This window comes from Bubalus bubalis, chromosome 8 (genome assembly GCF_019923935.1).
Source record: "Bubalus bubalis isolate 160015118507 breed Murrah chromosome 8, NDDB_SH_1, whole genome shotgun sequence".
Classification (NCBI taxonomy): Eukaryota; Metazoa; Chordata; class Mammalia; order Artiodactyla; family Bovidae; genus Bubalus; species Bubalus bubalis.
Genome location: NC_059164.1, coordinates 55,000,287 through 55,018,378, shown reverse-complemented (window position 1 = coordinate 55,018,378; position 18,092 = coordinate 55,000,287). Strand labels below are relative to the sequence as shown.

Sequence of the window (18,092 nt, the reverse complement as noted above, 5' to 3'; positions counted from 1 at the left end):
GCAACACTTTCACAGCATCATCTTTCAGGATTTGAAATAGCTCGACTGGAATTCCATCACCTCCACTAGCCTTGTTCGTAGTGATGCTTCCTAAGGCCCACTTGAGTTCACATTCCAGGATGTCTGGCTCTAGGTGAGTGATAATACCATCATGATTATCTGGGTCGTGAAGATCCTTTTTGTATAGTTCTTCTGTGTATTCTTGCCACTTCTTAATATCTTCTGCTTGTGTTAAGTCCCTAACATTTCTGTCCTTTATTGAGCCTATCTTTGCATGAAATGTTCCCTTGCTATCTAATTTTCTTGAAGAGATCTCTAGTCTTTCCCATTCTATTGTTTTTCTCTATTTCTTTGCATTGATCCCTGAGGAAGCATAGGTACCATAAAATCATAGATTTCTCTGTGGTCAGAGACGGTGGCTCCACACAGGAAACATCGAGGAAGGAGGCTGGAGGGAGTCAGCCATGTAGCTATCTGAGGCAAGAATACACAAGGAGGGGGAAAAGGGAAGGTTTTAATGTTTTTGAGGCAAGCCTGGCCTCTTTGAAGCTAGAGTGAAACGGGCGGAGAGGAGAGTAACAGGGGGTAATGGGTTACAGTGGAAGGGCTATTTCTTTGAGCATTATAAAGTGAAAGTGATAATAAAAAGTGTTAGTTATTTTATTTCTCTCCTAGTAAAGTGAGAAGGCAATAGCAAGCCACTCCAGTACTCTTGCCTAGAAAATCCCATGGATGGAGGAGCCTGGTAGGCTGCAGTCCATGGGGTCGCTACAGGTCGGATGCGACTGAGCGACTTCCCTTTCACTTTTCACTTTCACACAATGGAGAAGGCAATGGCAACCCACTCCAGTGTTCTTGCCTGGAGAATCCCAGGGACGGGGGAGCCTGGTGGGCTGCCGTTTATAGGGTCGCACAGAGTCGGACACGACTGAAGCGACTTAGCAGCAGCAGCAGTAAAGTGAAAGTGAAAGTGTTAGTCATTTAACTATGTCTGATTCTTTGCCACTCCAAGGACTGTAGCCCACCAGGCTCTTCTGTTCATGGAATTCTCCAGGCAAGAATACTAGAGTGGGTTGCCATTCCCTTCTCCAGTGGATCTTCCTGACCTAGGGGTCTAATCCAGGTCCCTGACTTGCAGGTGGATTCTTTACCATCTGAGCCACTAGGGAAGCCCTCAACTCCTAATAATTTAGACATTAAAACTCACATTTTCCTGAGCAGCACACTTGGCAGGTATTTCAGGCTTCATGGAAGGTTTTTCATAAGTAATCTAATGGGTTCCATTGAGGTTGATGTCACTCTGGATGATATTAAATTGTTCTGGTGTATCCAATCACAGTATGTATAAAAACCCCTGAAAAGAATGCAAAATGTGAAGAACAATCAGATCTTAATCATACTGGACCTCTCAGAAATGATTATCTTTTACTCTAAACAGTCAGTTAATCATATTGCTGACATTTTGATTCAAGGTCAAAATGGGGGAGTTTAGTTTGATTATGACATTTGTGTCAAAGGGAGATCAGCCCTGGAATTTCTTTGGAGGGAATGATGCTGAAGCTGAAACTCCAGTACGTTGGCCACCTCATGCGAAGAGTTGACTCATTGGAAAAGACTCTGATGCTGGGAGGGATTGGGGGCAGGAGGAGAAGGGGACGACAGAGGATGAGATGGCTGGATGGCATCACTGACTCGATGGACGTGAATCTGAGTGAACTCTGGGAGTTGGTGATGGACAGGGAGGCCTGGCGTGCTGCGATTCATGGGGTCACAAAGAACCAGACACGACTGAGCGACTGACCTGAACTGAATCTGGTTGCTTCTAGCTACTTGCAGGCAAAGGGTGTGTATACCAGAAAAATAGCTTCATTCAAGTTTTCAGAAACACTTAATTTTGGGGGGAAGTGGCTCAGATGGTAAAAGAATCTGCCTGAAATGCAGGAGATCTGAGTTTGATCAATGGGTGGGGAAGATCCCTTGGAAAAGGGAATGGCACCCCACTCTAGTGTTCTTGCCTGGAGAAGTCCATGGAATTGCAAAAAGTTATACATGACTGAGTAACAAAGGTCTGTCTAGTCAAGGCTATGGTTTTTCCTGTGGTCATGTATGGATGTGAGAGTTGGACTGTGAAGAAGGCTGAATGCCGAAGAATTGATGCTTTTGAACTGTGGTGTTGGAGAAGACTCTTGAGAGTCCCTTGGATTGCAAGAAGATCCAACCAGTCCATTCTAAAGGAGATCAGCCCTGGGATTTCTTTGGAAGGAATGATGCTAAAGCTGAAACTCCAGTACTTTGGCCACCTCATGCGAAGAGTTGACTCATTGGAAAAGACTCTGATGCTGGGAGGGATTGGGGGCAGGAGGACAAGGGGAAGACAGAGGATGAGATGGCTGGATGGCATCACCGCCTCGATGGACATGAGTCTGAGTGAACTCCGGGAGTTGGTGATGGACAGGGAGGCCTGGCGTGCTGCGATTCATGGAGTCGCAAAGAGTCGGACATGACTGAGCGACTGAACTGAACTGAACTGAGTGACTAGCACATTCTACTTCAGACAGTAAACTTTTTGATAGACAAAATTATCAAAATTATAATTCGAGTAGTGGGTACACAGAAATTAGGTAAAATGTTTATTACAGAGAACAAATATAGGGAAAACCTTGGTACTTAGCTTCAAGGTGTTCATGGTTTAGCTGATAGACAAGACAAATCATATACCAGTGTAACAATGATTGTTTCCATACTGCTGTGCTTGCCTTCCTTCTGCCATGATTTTCTAGCCTCTGAAAGTTACTTCATCTTCCCGACCTGGGGAGAAGTGAGGAGTAGTTGGCTGGTCGTGGTGGGCTTCATCATCATTCATCATCTGTGTGACTAATCTAACTTTGGCCTCATACCCATATTCTAATAATGGGATCTGCCTTTTGCTTTGGCCTTGACCAAGCTCTCCTGGCATCCTGGTTATCTCTGTGCTGTCAGCCTTATAACATTTCCAGGGTTAAAAAGATTAAAGTTCTCCACCAAGTCAAACCTGGGCTTGTGATCATTTGTCTGAGTCCACCTGCCTGTTTTCCCACCTGTTGTCTGCCACCAGAATACTTAATCAATTCTGAGATTGATATGATAGTAGTAAAATATAATTAGCAGACACTTCTAATTCCCAGGTGACAGAACGTGGGAAGAAAAGACACTTACCTCACTATACAGTTTTGAATTTTTTACCATGTACCTATGGTATTTAAAAAAGAAAAAAAAAATTGAAACAGCAACAAGTTCAAAAACTGACAAGATGGTATTTTTCTAGTTCACAGAAAAATAGTCTTACCTCAAATGAAGTACCTGATGCTTGAGATCCCAAGAAAGCAATTCACACAATGGAAACCAGGTAAGCTAACCCTCGATTATAATCTGAGGACTTAGCATTAAACCTCAGTGGTATGCCCTGGAAGGTTGGACTCTAAGATTACCTACAACTCCAGTGTGTTTTGTGAGCCCGTATGATAGCAAGACACAGAAGAGTGTGAAGAGTGTGTAAGAGACAGAGGATTTGCCTCAGTGCCTATGTGTGAAGTGGCGGAAGGGAAGGACTTGCAGGCTTATCTTCTTCACTGCGCGAAAACAGAGGGGCAGGTTGGAGACCCGCCTTACCTTTCAGTCTCTTGAAAGGAAGAAAAAAAGCCCCAAGGAACCATCTTTATATTTGAGTAATCTTTCAGTCTTTTTAATACTCTACCTTCTTGTACTGTGTTGTAATCAAGGATCACATTCCTTCTCCTTGGAGATAGAATGGGAGGCCTACATTCTAATCCATTATTTAGGAGATGGAGTAGGGAAGGAAAAGGGACCTTTAATTTCCTCCCTAGAGAAGAAAGATTGTTGGACAGATGAGTTCATGATGGGAGTGGGAATGGGGGAAATAGATATTGCAGATAGGATAAATATAAGGTGAGGGTGGCTAGGTAATGTCAGGTAGGTTTCAGAGAGTCTGAAAGTTTTGATTAAGAGATTGGACTTTTTTCTTCTTAGTTTATTTAATCATTCAGTAAATGTTCCCCAGGTGCCCACATGATGCCAAGCCTGGGTTGGAGGCAGGGTGACAATGATGAACAATATAATCTTTTGTGCTTAAGTAGCCTAGATTCTCTAGGGGGGAATAGATAAGTAAAGAGGCAATTAAAATAATGTATTAGTGCCATGTCTGGAGCAGATGGAGCTGTTCCAGGAAGACATATGACCTAATTCTGGGAGGATGGAGAAAACTCCCTAGAGGAGGAGACATTTGGGAGGTAGTCTTGAGCTAAACCTGCAGAGATGGTGGCAAAAAGCATTCAGGCAAAAGGACAATCATGCAGATAGATCAGAAAGTGAGCTTGACTTATTAGAGGACTTAAATTCCCTTCAGTTTATGTGGAAAGTAACCAGGAAAACAGTGAGTAATGAGACTGGAGAAATCTTCAAGGCTGGATAGTCAAAGCCCTCATAAAACACATGTTAAGTGGTTTGGAATTTATCCCAGGAACAATGGGAGAGCCACTGGATAACTTTATTAGGGAAATGACATAAGCAGGTTTATACTTTTAGAAAGATCACTCTGTCTTGTGTGAACAATAGACAAGAAGGAGGCAAGACTGGAGGCAGAGACCAGTTAGCAGGACATTGAAATAATCCAGGCAGGAGATGATGGCCACTGTAGTAAAATTAAAGCTTTGGGTTTGCAGGATGTGCTTGAATTCTTTTGTTGCATCACCATTTCCCCCCTCTACCTTTCTTTCTGCTACACTGGGCTTTGGGAAGCTGCCTCTTACAGGGTAATCAGCTTTGCCCTCTGGCTTCCAGGTAAATGTGGCCAATGGGAGATACCTGTAAATGATCAGAGGAAAGAAGAGTGAGGGTAAGATACCAGTTCCCGCAGATCCCTCCCAGTTTGGTCACTACAGGCTGGCATCCAGCAAAGCCTATACTGAGTCTCCAGCAACCGTATCCATATAGCTCTCCTCTCCAGGTTGGGTAACTGCTCACTACTCTTGCCTGTTATGGCCTAGGGGAGGTAACTTCCAAGGTACTGCATCACCCTTATGGTTTCCTTTGGACCCAATCATTTCTTTGTAAATATTCTCATTACTAAGCTCTTCTCAAATTATGTAGCTTTCTGTAACATCTTTTTTGCTACTGGGGCCCTGACTGATGAACAAGAGGACAGTGAGAGTACATAAATGTAGGCATCGTAAAATGGTATAATTGAAATGATCCTATGTGAGACAGAGTGCAGGCAAGGGGGCAGTTGATAATAATTCCTGTAAATAATACATTTGAGAGGTGTTTGGTTTGTTAATTAAAAGGAATAACTATAATAATAGCTAGTATCTTATTAAACGTTAGACACAGGGACAGGTCTTTAAATGCATTGTCTTATAAATTTCATGAAGTAGGTATTATTCCATTTTATGGGTATGAAAATCACGTCTTTTAGCAGTTGCATAACCTGATGTAGGTTACTCTTCCATCAGTGTCAGAGGTAGAATTCAGATTCATCTCTGCATGACTCTACATCATATTTGTATGGAGCTCTGAGGTATTTCCTGAATGCAAATATTTAAGTTTCTTAGACTAAGTTTATACATGACTGTTAAGACTGTCTAGAAGAATTGAGGTTGAGTTTGGGGAGTTATTTTCTAATCAGTTGCTTTAGTATTTTACTATTCTGGTGTGATTATAAAAAAGCTACAAAAATAATTTGACACTATTTTCCAGGGTGATTGTGTGACAAAGAGGTGCAGTCTTTGTATTGATTGAACTAATAATTTTTGATGGTTTCCAATGGTCACATTAGATTGTGGGTAGCATTAAGATAGAGAACACTTCAGGCAGAGGGGAGAAATTCTTTATAGGAAGAGAAATGTATACATGTACATTTCTTGAAAAAGATTAACATTCCATATTGCATTTGCCACCAGAGGGAGTCATGTGAATGCCATAACATATTGACAAAGAAAAAGGAAAAATCATTAAATATTTCAACAAGAATTCAGAATTTGGTAGAGCTTGTGTAACTATGAGAAAGGACTTAAACATATCACTGTAGGGTTGGAAACAAAAGAAATGTCTTGCTTAAATTAATCATGCAGAGTAAGAGATAGATATCAAAACAAACTAATAGACACAGTGCAGATTTTACCAACACAAGCTTAATGTTATACTAAAACTAAAAAATCAAGCTGTGATTTATTTTGTTCCAAAAATCATTCTCTACTATTACCAAAATACTGTTCTAAAAAAAAGTTTTGGAATCAACAATCTAATCAACAATTTTACTAATATTTCATTGTATTTTATTTTACCTTTATATTCCCTGTACCAGGATGACTGTGATTGTTATTTTCAGTAAATAAAATAAAAGTGCATTGAAAAGAAACTTAATAGGTAGAAAGATTCTGCATCCAAAGAGTATTTGATATATCTATGCTATCTGAAAACTTGGCCAAGATTTTTTCAACTGGCAAATTATGGAGGGGGAATGGGCTATTTAATAACTGATAGATTTATAACTCAATTTATTTTATATTTAATTTTAGAATTGATCAGTTAACAGCATTTACTGAAAGCTACTATATACACAGTACTGAATTGTCCATTAAAATCAAGACCAAGTGATAATAAATCTTAGAAAGACGAGCTCTGAAATGATGTTTAATGCCTTATATAGATCACTAGTTCTCAATATATGGTCTTTGCCAGCCCCAATACTATTGCCTGGGAACTTGTTCAAAATACAAATTCTCTTATTTCAGTCCCAGATCTGTGAATTCAGAAAGACTAGACATGGGGGCCTAGCAATCTGTGTTTTGACAAGCTCTTTAGATAATTCTAATGCTGCTGCTAAGTCACATCAGTCGTGTCCGACTCTGTGCAACCCCATAGACGGCAGCCCACCAGGCTCCTCTGTCCCTGGGATATTCCAGGCAAGAATACTGGAGTGCGTTGCCATTTCCTTCTCCAATGCATGAAAGTGAAAAGTGAAAGTGAAGTCCCTCAGTCATGTCTGACTCTTCGTGACCCCATGGACTGTAGCCCACCAGGCTCCTCCATCCATGGGATTTCCCAGGCAAGATTACTGGAGTGGGTTGCCATTGCCTTCTCCCTTAGATAATTCTAATATGCACTTAAAGTGTGAATCAATGATAGAGATCTAAAATCTGATCTCTTCAAAGTATTATAAGTCCAGCAATTTATACAAATTGCAACGTGAGCTTTCTGCTTTGTTGTAATAGCTATTTTCTTATGGGTAAATTAAATTTAAAAATAAAAATTAAATGAGTGATTATGGCAAAGAATTGCAACTTCTAGTAACACCAAATAGTCATAGATTAAAGTAATTGAGTTTAGAAATAATAAACAGATGGATTAGAGAAGCAAGAGTAAACAATACATACTTTCTGTTCAATGGCAGTGGAATTTATTTTTTCTCTGTCTCTACAAGCATTGCTTTGTCTAAAGATCACAATTTATTCATTTTTCCATTTATAATTTTGAGATTCTATGATTACTTAGGAACTTAGAAGATGCTCTAAAAACACATACTTTACAAGGGCAAAGTAAGATTTACCTAGAAAACTATAAACAAGATTAATATTACAAGATGACTTTTATATCATATTGTCTGAATTTTTCACAGAATACGTGAATTACTTTATAATAGAAAATACATTTCCATTAAGTAAAAAGTGTTTCAAATTATTTTTTAAAGTCTAGCTGCAAGCAAGTAACTTTAATGTGACAAAAGAGATCTAGTTTTTAGTTTTCTTTACCTAATAAGTACTGAATTGTCAATATGACTAGTTGTGTCTTATATTGGCTCTTTCATATATGGTCAAGTACAGTGCAGTCTATTAGATTACAGGCATACCTTGGAGATACTGTGGGCTTGGTTTTAACCCAAAGCAAATAAAGCAAATATTGCAGTAAAACAAGTCACAAGTTTTTTGGTTTCCCAGTGCATATAAAAGTGTTTACACTATACTGTGGACTATTAAGTGGGCAATAGGATGCTATCTAAGACACTGATGTACATACCTTAATTAAAAACATTGTGTCGTTGCTAAGTCATGTCTGACTCTTTTGCAGCCCCATGGACTGCCAGGCTCCTCTGTCCATGGGATTTCCCAGGCATGAATAATGGAGTGGACTGCCATTTCCTTCTCTAGGGAATCTTCCCGACCCAGGGATTGAAGCTTCTCCTGCATTGGCAGATGGCTTCTTTACCACTGAGCTACCAGGAAGACTCTAATTAAAAATACTTTATTGCTAAAAAATGCTAACCATTATCTGAGCCTTTAGAAAGTCATAATTTTTGCTGGTAGAAGATCTTGTCTTCATATTGGTAGCTCCTAACTTGTCAGGGTATGGTGGTTGAACAAGGGGGCGGCTGTGGCAACGCTTAAGGCAATGAAGTTTGCTGCATCAGCTGACTCGCTTTCATGAATGATTTCTCTGTAGCATGAGAAGTGTGTTACCTTTTTACCCACAGTAGAACTTTTCAAAACTGGAGCCAATCCTCTCAAGCCCTGCCATTGCGTTTCAACTAATTTTATGTAATATTCTAAATCATTTATTGTCATTTCAACAGTCTTCACCAGGAGAGGATTTCATCTCAAGAAATAACATTATTTGGTCTTTCATAGGGAGCACCTTCTCATCCATTAAAGTTTTATAGCAAGATTGTAGCAGTTCACTCACATCATCCAGATCCACTTCTAGTTCTCTTGCTATTTCCACCACATCTTCAGTGGTGGAATTTGAAACAATTTAACTACTCCTCTGAAGTCTTGAACCTCTCAAAGTCATCCATGAGAGTTGGAATCAACTTCTTCCAAACTCCTGTTAATGTTGATATTTTGACCTCTTCCCATGAATCATGAGAGTGAAATGCATTGGAGAAGGAAATGGCAACCCACTCCAGTGTTCTTGCCTGGAGAATCCCAGGGATGGGGGAGCCTGGTGGGCTGCCGTCTCTGGGGTCGCACAGAGTCGGACATGACTGAAGCGACTTAGCAGCAGCAGCAGCAGCAGCATGAATCATGAATGTTCTTAGTAATGTCTAGAATGGTGAATCCTTTCCATAAGGTTTTCTATAAATTTTGCCCAGATTCATCAGAGGAATTAATATCTATGCCAGTTATAACCTTATAACCTGTATTTCTTAAATCATAAGACTTGAGAGTCACAATGACTCCTTGATCCATGGGCTACAGATGAATGTTGTGATGGCAGGAAAGAAAACAACATTAATTTTGTACATCTCCATCAACATTCTTGGATGACCAGGTGTATTGTCAATGAGCAGTAATATTTTTTTTTTCTGGGCAGCATGTCTCAACAGTGGCCTTAAAACTTTCAGTAAACCAAATTGTAAACAGATTTACAGTCAGCCAAGCTTTGTTGTTCAATTTATAGAGCAGACACAGAGTAGGTGTAGCATAATTCTTGAGAGTCCTAGGATTTGGGGGATGGTAAATGAGCACTGGCTTCAACTTAAAGTCATTTATACCCTATCCCCATTGCTTCATCCATAAAATGGAAATAGTAATAGTTCATTCTTCATGTGGGGATTGTATGTGACAATGAAGGAAAAATACAGCCATTTAAAAATTAAATGTGGTGAGATTTCTTTTATTAGCTCCCAAAATATAAAGAAATAGATGAAGCTAAGTTTATGACTTATGAATATATAATTACTCTTGAGAACATGCCTCTTGCAACTTAAACACAGGTTTTTTATTAAGATTTGATCTTATTTACTGCTATTACTTAGTGGCAGGTGTGTCCTAATCCTGTGATAAGAAAACCATTTCAAGTGAAGACGTTAATATCAATTGATGACAATTATGCAGCCTTTTGAAAATCCCAGGAATATATCATATTTGTCATTGTAATTTTCAACTTAAAAAATTTATGAATCAAAAGCAGGGAGATCCAAAAATGGAGAGGACATCTTGTTTTTCTTCAGTGTTTACAATGATTGAAATTTGGCACATTTTTCATATTTTAATTAAAATTTTTTTGTAGGTGCTAAATGAATATTGTTGATGTTAATATTGACATAAACCTTATTTTGTCTGAGTGTAATAAATGTTCAAGGAAGATACAGATAGTTGATAAAACCATGGGCACTCAGCCATCACTGGGAGTGATTATAAGGCTACAGGTGTCAGGGAATCAACTGACACGGCTCATTTAAGACTACTGAGTAGCTTATGGTCTTCCCAAGTGGCTCAGTGGTAAAGTATCTGCCACCAGTGCAGGAGACACAAGACACGTGGATTGCATCACTTGTCAGAAAGATCCCCTGGAGAAAGAAACAGCAACCCACTCCAGTATTCTTGCCTGGAAAATCCCATGGACAGAGCAGCCTGGCAGGCTACAGTCTACGGGGTCACAAAGAGTCAGACACAACTGAGCACACACGAACATCCGCGCACACACACATTCAGTGGCTTATGAGCAGCACTCTGATGGAGATTTTTCTTCCCTGAACGAGAAAAGAAAGCAAGAAACTGAGACTAGAGAGATCACCTGTCATACAACTTAAAAGGAAGTGGACTTTTGATTCCTAGTCATTTAAAAAATATTTTTCAATGTAAGCAAATCCTTACAAAGTGGAAAGGGTGGATATACTATGATAAGAATATCTTCTTAATTCTCTATTTCATTATTTTAAGTAGTACTTATCTATCCATAAGATCCTGTTTCTGCTGTGCTGTGAAAAATAACTCAGATTCAAATTACATAAAAAAGAACTCTTCAAGGGAAAATATATCAATCCTTAAGATGATTTCTTTTGAACATATAATGTTGGAAGGTGCAGATGAGGCTAATATGTTAAACATTTTTGTTGTAAACATCTTTCATGATATTTGAAAAACAGTTTATTCTAAAGTATAAAATTGTTCTTTCCAGCTTGGTTTTCACTGTGCTTTTGCTTGATTAGGAGAAGAGATGACTACAAATAAGATAGAGGTTAATGATTTATGAAGCCCCTCGTATCAAAAGCTGGGCTACTGTCCCACTGCCCCCAGGAATAATGAATGATAAATTAGTATGTTACCAGTAAGTTATTCATTGTAGTGGTGAATCATCGAATTTGCTGGCTTTCTCCTGTGGCTCTAGGCTTTCATTTTTCAGTCAGACTAAATGTTCCCTCTAGGATCACAGTTTAGAGTGACCTAACCTGTCCTTCTGCTTTATTGACTATGCCGAAGCCTTTGACTATGTGGATCACAATAAACTGTGGAAAATTCTGAAAGAGATGGGAATACCAGACCACCTGCCCTGCCTCTTGAGAAACCTGTATGCATGTCAGGAAGCAACAGTTAGAACTGGACATGGAACAATAGACTGGTTCCAAATAGGAAAAAGAGTACGTCAAGGCTGTATATTGTCACCCTGCTTATTTAACTTCTATGCAGAGTACATCATGAGAAACTCTGGGCTGGAAGAAGCACAAGCTGGAATCAAGATTGCCGGGAGAAATATCAATAACCTCAGATATGCAGATGACACCACCCTTATGGCAGAAAGTGAAGAGGAACTCAAAAGCCTCTTGATGAAAGTGAAAGAGGAAAGTGAAAAAGTTGGCTTAAAGCTCAACATTCAGAAAATGAAGATCATGGCATCTGGTCCCATCACTTCATGGGAAATAGATGGGGAAACAGTGTCAGACTTTATTTTTCTGGGCTCCAAAATCACTGCAGATGGTGACTGCAGCCATGAAATTAAAAGAGGCTTACTCCTTGGAAGGAAAGTTATGACCAACCTAGATAGCATATTCAAAAGCAGAGACATTACTTTGCCAACAAAGGTCCGTCTTCTAGTCAAGGCTATGTTTTTACCAGTAGTCATGTATGGATGTGAGAGTTGGACTGTGAAGAAAGCTGAGCACCGAAGAATTGATGCTTTTGAACTGTGGTGTTGGAGAAGACTCTTGAGAGTCCCTTGGACTGCAAGGAGATCCAACCAGTCTTTCCTAAAGGAGATCAGTCCTGGGTGTTCATTGGAGGGACTGATGCTGAAGCTGCAACTCCAGTACTTTGGCCACCTCATGCAAAGAGTTGACTCATTGGAAAAGACCCTGATGCTGGGAGGAATTGGGGGCAGGAGGAGAAGGGGACGACAGAGGATGAGATGGCTGGATGACATCACCGACTCGATGCAGATGAATTTGAGTGAACTCCGGGAGTTGGTGATGAGGGTCGCAAAGAGTCGGACACGACTGAGCGACTGAACTGAACTGAACCTGTCCTTAACTTCTTTGGAACCTCACTGTAACTAGCAAGGCAATTTGGTTGTTTCTTTAAAAGACTCTGATGCTGGGAGGGATTGGGGGCAGGAGGAGAAGGGGACGACAGAGAATGAGATGGCTGGATGGCATCACTGACTCAATGGACGTGAGTCTGAGTGAACTCCGGGAGTTGGTGATGGACAGGGAGGCCTGGCGTGCTGCGATTCATGGGGTCGCAAAGAGTCGGACACGACTGAGCGACTGAACTGAACCGAACTGAACTGAATATTTATCCACTCTTTCACCATTTTTTAGATCCTTACATCTATCATTTTCTGACTTCTTTTAAAAAATGATTCTGTTTTAAAATTTATATCATTTTCCAGTAATGGATTTAAGTTGTTTTAGTGTAGCCTGCTATTTGTTTATAGAAATAAGCATGAGTTCTATCTTTAATACTATTATTGGAAATAAGAATGCTGTTATTAATATTTTCAGTAATACAGCCTTCACCTGTATGCTGCTGCTGCTACTGCTGCTAAGTCGCTTCAGTCATGTCTGACTCCCACCAGGCTCCCCCGTCCCTGGGATTCTCCAGGCCAGAACACTGGAGTGGGTTGCCATATCCTTCTCCAATGCATGAAAGTGAAAAGTGAAAGTGAAGTCGCTCAGTCGTGTCCGACTCTTAGTGACCCCATGGACTGCAGCCTACCAGGCTCCTCTCTCCATGGGATTTTCCAGGCAAGAGTACTAGAGTGGGGTGCCATTGCCTTCTCTGCTTCACCTGTATAGTGATATGTGAATTCTCTTCTCCTCTTGCTTCAAAAAGCTTTTCATTAGCTCTAGATTTTGCTCTATCTAGAATAAATTATTGAACTTTTTCTACTATATTATGGAGAAGGCAATGGCACCCCACTCCAGTACTCTTGCCTGGAAAATCCCATGGACGGAGGGGCCTGGTAGGCTGCAGTCCATGGGGTCGCTGAGGGTCGGACATGACTGAGCAGCTTCACTTTCACTTTTCACTTTCATGCATTGGAGAAGGAAATGGCAACCCACTCCAGTGTTCTTGTCTGGAGAATCCCAGGGATGGGGGAGCCTGGTGCGCTGCCCTCTGTGGGGTCACACAGAGTCAGACACGACTGAAGCGACTTAGCAGCAGCAGCAGTATATTATGGCCAACATAAAGATAATTATTTGAAAACAATTTTACAGGCATAAACACACATATACTCTTCTTCTTCTTGTATACCTATTTCTAATTTTATTTGTGATTTGGCATGTGTATGTATAAATTTATCCTGAATGACAGATTTTTTATGTAATCCAGGAAGACTTTTTTTTTTCTTTTGTTGTTCAGTTGCTAAGTTTTGTCTGACTCTTTGTGACCCCACTTACTGCAGCATGCCAGCCTCCCCTGTCTTTCACTATCTCCTGGAGTTTGCTCAGATTCATGTCCACTGAGTTGGTGATGCTATCTAACCATCTCATCCTCTGTTGCCCACTTCTCCTTTTGCCCTCAATCTTTCCCAGGATCAGGGTCTTTTCAAATGAGTCAGTTCTTCACATCAGGTGGCCAAAGAATTGGAGTTTCAGCTTCAGCATCAGTGCTTCCAATGAATATTCAGGACTGCTTTCCTTTAGGATGGACTGGTAGGATCTCTTTGCAGTCCAAGAGACTCTCAAGAGTCTTCTCCAACACCACAGTTCAAAAGCATCAATTCTTCAGTGCTCAAGTTTCTTATAATCCAATTCTCACATTCATACATGACTACTGCAAAACCTATAGCTTTGACAAGATAGGCCTTTGTTGGCAAAGTAATGTCTCTGCTTTTTAATATGCTGTCTAGGTTGGTCATAGCTTTTCTTCCAAGGAGCAAGCATCTTTTAATTTCATGGCTGCAGTCACCATCTGCAGTGAATTTTCTTACTCTAAAGAAATTTGAGGTTAATATTAATTACAACTAGTTATTACTAGTAAATGTTTAATAACCAGCTCTCTAGGGAAAAAAAAAAAAAGCTTAACTAGTAGTGTTTGCTAATTTCCACAGTGTAAATACTTTCACCATGGCTGATTTCAACTACCAACCTGTTGTCATTGAAATGCTGAGTGGGAAGATAATGCATGTAATTGGTTCTCTCAAACTAGTATGAGCCAACTGTAGCCAACCAGCGATTTTAGTTCCATTTTTATAAATACTCAGTTGACCTAATAAAAATTGAAATTATAAGGTTTTAAATGAAGTTTTTAAAAGTCCTAATAGATTTTGTTATATGCTAAATTAATATATATGTATGTTTTGTGTTTTTCTTTTTTTTACTTGCTTGTTTTTGAGAGGAGTGAAGCAAGAAAATTATCTGAGTACTTCTAAATAGATGATCATTGCAGAAAACTCTTTGTTACAACAAATCCCAGACATCAGAAATAGAGCCAGGTTGTCAGAGACATGAATTACCCCAAATCTTTTTTTATCTGGAGAGAAATCCCTCTAACACTGACTTTATTGCTGCTATTTTTATTATTTGCCATCTGTAACACTGATGCGGAGAAGGCAATGGCACCCCACTCCAGTACTCTTGCCTGGAAAATCCCATGGACAGAGGAGCCTGGTGGGCTGCAGTCCATGGGGTCGCTAAGAGTCAGACATGACTAGCGACTTCACTTTCACTTTACATTTTCATGCACTGGAGAAGGAAATGGCAACCCACTCCATGTTCTTGCCTGGAGAATCCCATGGACGGCGGAGCCTGGTGGGCTGCCGTCTATGGGTCGCACAGAGTCGGACATGACTGAAGTAACTTAGCAGCAGCAGCAACACTGATGAGTAGAAAGCATCCCTCTACAGTGAGTTTAATGATTCTGAAAACATAACGGTTTTTTTGTTGTTGTTCATAGAAAGAGTAATCTAGAATAGTGCTCTCCAAACTGAAGTTCATAAGCGGGTATGGGTCTAAGAACTGTGAGGAGAAACAGGCAAAAGTTGAAGTAAGGATTTGGAAACTTCTACAGTAATTTTTCGACATTGCTGCAACATTCTAGTTCATGATCAGTGGACTCATAAGCTACGACTGTAGTCATTGAATGGGAATAGACAGTTTAGGCTTTAGTTATACTTTTAGAGAGTCATTTGGTATATCTATGATGAGGGATTGAGGATTAATTTTTTTTTATTTTATTTTATTTTTAAACTTTACATAATTGTATTAGTTTTGCCAAATATCCAAATGAATCCGCCACTGGTATACATGTGTTCCCCATCCTGAACCCCATCCTGAACCCTCCTCCCTCCACACTTGCCTCATTTTGTGTAGAAGTTAAGAGTATCTTGAGCTTGCCAGAATTGCTTTAAAAATCTTTTGCATTCCTATTGATATTCTTCTGCAAGACTGGTTTCTCTACTTTTGAGTGTTATTAAAAACAAGAAGAAGTTGTTTAGAAATACATTGTTGTCAATCCTATCTCGATTAGCTAATATGACAAGCAAGAAGCAAGCTCATTTATTGCACTAAAACGTTAAGTATTGATATCTTGGTGTTTCTTTGAAGTGTGTGAATAGGCATTTAATATGGGAAATCACTATTTCCTCACATAGTCTTCAGTTACTATTGTGGAATGACAAAAAAGTACAAGTGTGTTAGAAATCACTTAGTTTTGCAGTTCTTTGTAATTCTTTTTCTCTGCTTTGGTATGTTTCTTCTGAGTACATCTATTGAAATTTTATGTAATTTTATCTGTTTATTGCACCTGATGATAATAAATTAAGCTTGTCTTTATGTCTTTATTTTTATTGCATTTTATAAAAATATTGGTCAACATGGAAACACTGGGCCTTCTCCACAGATAGTTTGAAAAGTACTAGGCTAGAACAATAACTGGGTAAGGAAGTTGTTCAATAATTACTTATTAGACAAATGGAAAGTTAGAGCTTTCAATAAGGTATAGATAGAACCTGAGGTTTTTTATATCTCACATTATTATAAATTAACAGTTAATAGCAAATCTAAAAAAACATATGTTGTTAGTCATAAGATAACTTCTTACTTACAGACTGTAACTTGCTTTACTTAGTATTAGTAATAGAAATGGAGAAGGCAATGGCAACCCACTCCAGTACTCTTGCCTGGAAAATCCCATGGACGGAGGAGCCTGGTAGGCTGCAGTCCATGGGGTCACTAAGAGTCGGACATAACTGAGTGACTTCACTTTTACTTTTCACTTTCATTCATTGGAGAAGGAAATGGCAACCCACTCCAGTGTTCTTGCCTGGAGAATCCCAGGGACAGAGGAGCCTGGTAGGAGGCCGTCTATGGGGTCGCACAGAGTTGGACACGACTGAAGTGACTTAGCAGCAGTAGCAGCAGCAGTAGTAGAAATTTTCGTTTATCTTCCCTGACTGGAATTTGCTGCATTCTCTAGTGTGGCTACAATAGAGTCTAGGGTCATATTAGGCAAAATCATCTTTGAAAAAATACAAATCTGGTTATGCTAGTCACTCCTCTGCTTGAAATCCTTTAATGGCTTCTCATCACATTTAGAATAAAATCTAAAATCTTTTTAATAATATGCAAGGTCCTACAGCGTCTGTACCCCACTACCCACCTGACTTTATCTTACCTTTAGAATACTCTAGTCATACTGTTCATAAATGTTTCTTGAATAAGCCAAGCATGCTCTCATCTCAGGGCCCTTTTCTTGATGGTCCCTCTACTGCATACTCTCTGCCTAAATCTGTCCACAGTTGACTCTTCCTCATCCTTTGAGATTTCAGATCAATATCACATTCTAGAGTCTTTCCTTTCACTTCTGTGGCTTATCTATCCCATGACCTTTATTTATCATCATCATGAACCTATCATTATTTGAAATTATCTTTGTTCTTTGTTTGATTTTTTCCTCTGGGGCTTCCCTGGTGGCTCAGATGGTAAATAATCTGTCTGCAATGTGGGAGACCAGGGTTCAATCCCTGGATCAGGAAGATCGCCTGGAGGAGGAAATGGCAACCCAGCCTGGTATTCTTGCTTGAAAAATTCCACGGACAGAGGAGCTTGGTGGGCTACAGTCCATGGGATCACAAAGAGCTGGACATGATTGAGCATGCAGGCCATTGTTCTCTTCCTTTCCACTAGAAAGCAAGGTGCATGAGAGTGGGAACCTTGTATTTTTTTGTTTGTGCCTGTATCCTCAAAGCCTAGTATTCTAGGAAGATTCTAGCATGTAACAGGTATTCAATAAATATGTTTTTAAAATTAATTTACTTTTTTAAATGAAGGATAATTGCTTTACAGACTTTTGTTGTTTTCTGTCAAATATCAACAAGAATCAACCATAGGTATACATATGCCCCCTCCCTCTTGAGCCTCCCTCCTATCTCCCTCCCCATCCCTCCGCTAGATTGTTACAGAGCCCCTAAATATCTGTTTAATAAATGGATGGATGGGGGAGAAAAAGCATTTGACATGTGCTGACAACACTAAGCCACTTGAATTGACAGTGATGAGAGACTTGGAAAAGCCATTTCACCAAAGAGAAGAATAAGCCAGTGGAGGCCACATTGTCAATGTAAAAGCATTTATCTATGGAAATGAGATATGTTTCTCAATAGATGGATAAACTCCACTTCCCATGGTATACGTAATGATGTAATCACATCCCCCCCACCTCCCCCCCCAAAAAAAATTTAAGATTCCTTATCTTCAATAAGCTCACTGATCCATTTTTTCTTTAAGAAGTCCAACACATTTCATACACCCCTCTGGAAAAATCAAGTATTTGTTACAGAACACAAGTTCTTAAACTGTACCCATAGATTATCTGAAA

General features: G+C 39.7%; 1 long non-coding RNA gene across 1 annotated transcript in view; it reads left to right on the top strand.

Annotated features, from left to right (window-relative positions):
- The window catches only part of LOC123334887, a 32,451-nt gene extending 27,445 nt beyond the window's left edge, over positions 1-5,006 (top strand). Inside the window, exons 2-3 of the long non-coding RNA XR_006553079.2 lie at positions 3,305-3,385; positions 4,837-5,006. This is a non-coding gene — a long non-coding RNA (uncharacterized LOC123334887). The remainder of the gene's footprint in view (positions 1-3,304; positions 3,386-4,836) is intronic.
- Positions 5,007-18,092: the final 13,086 nt, after the last annotated feature.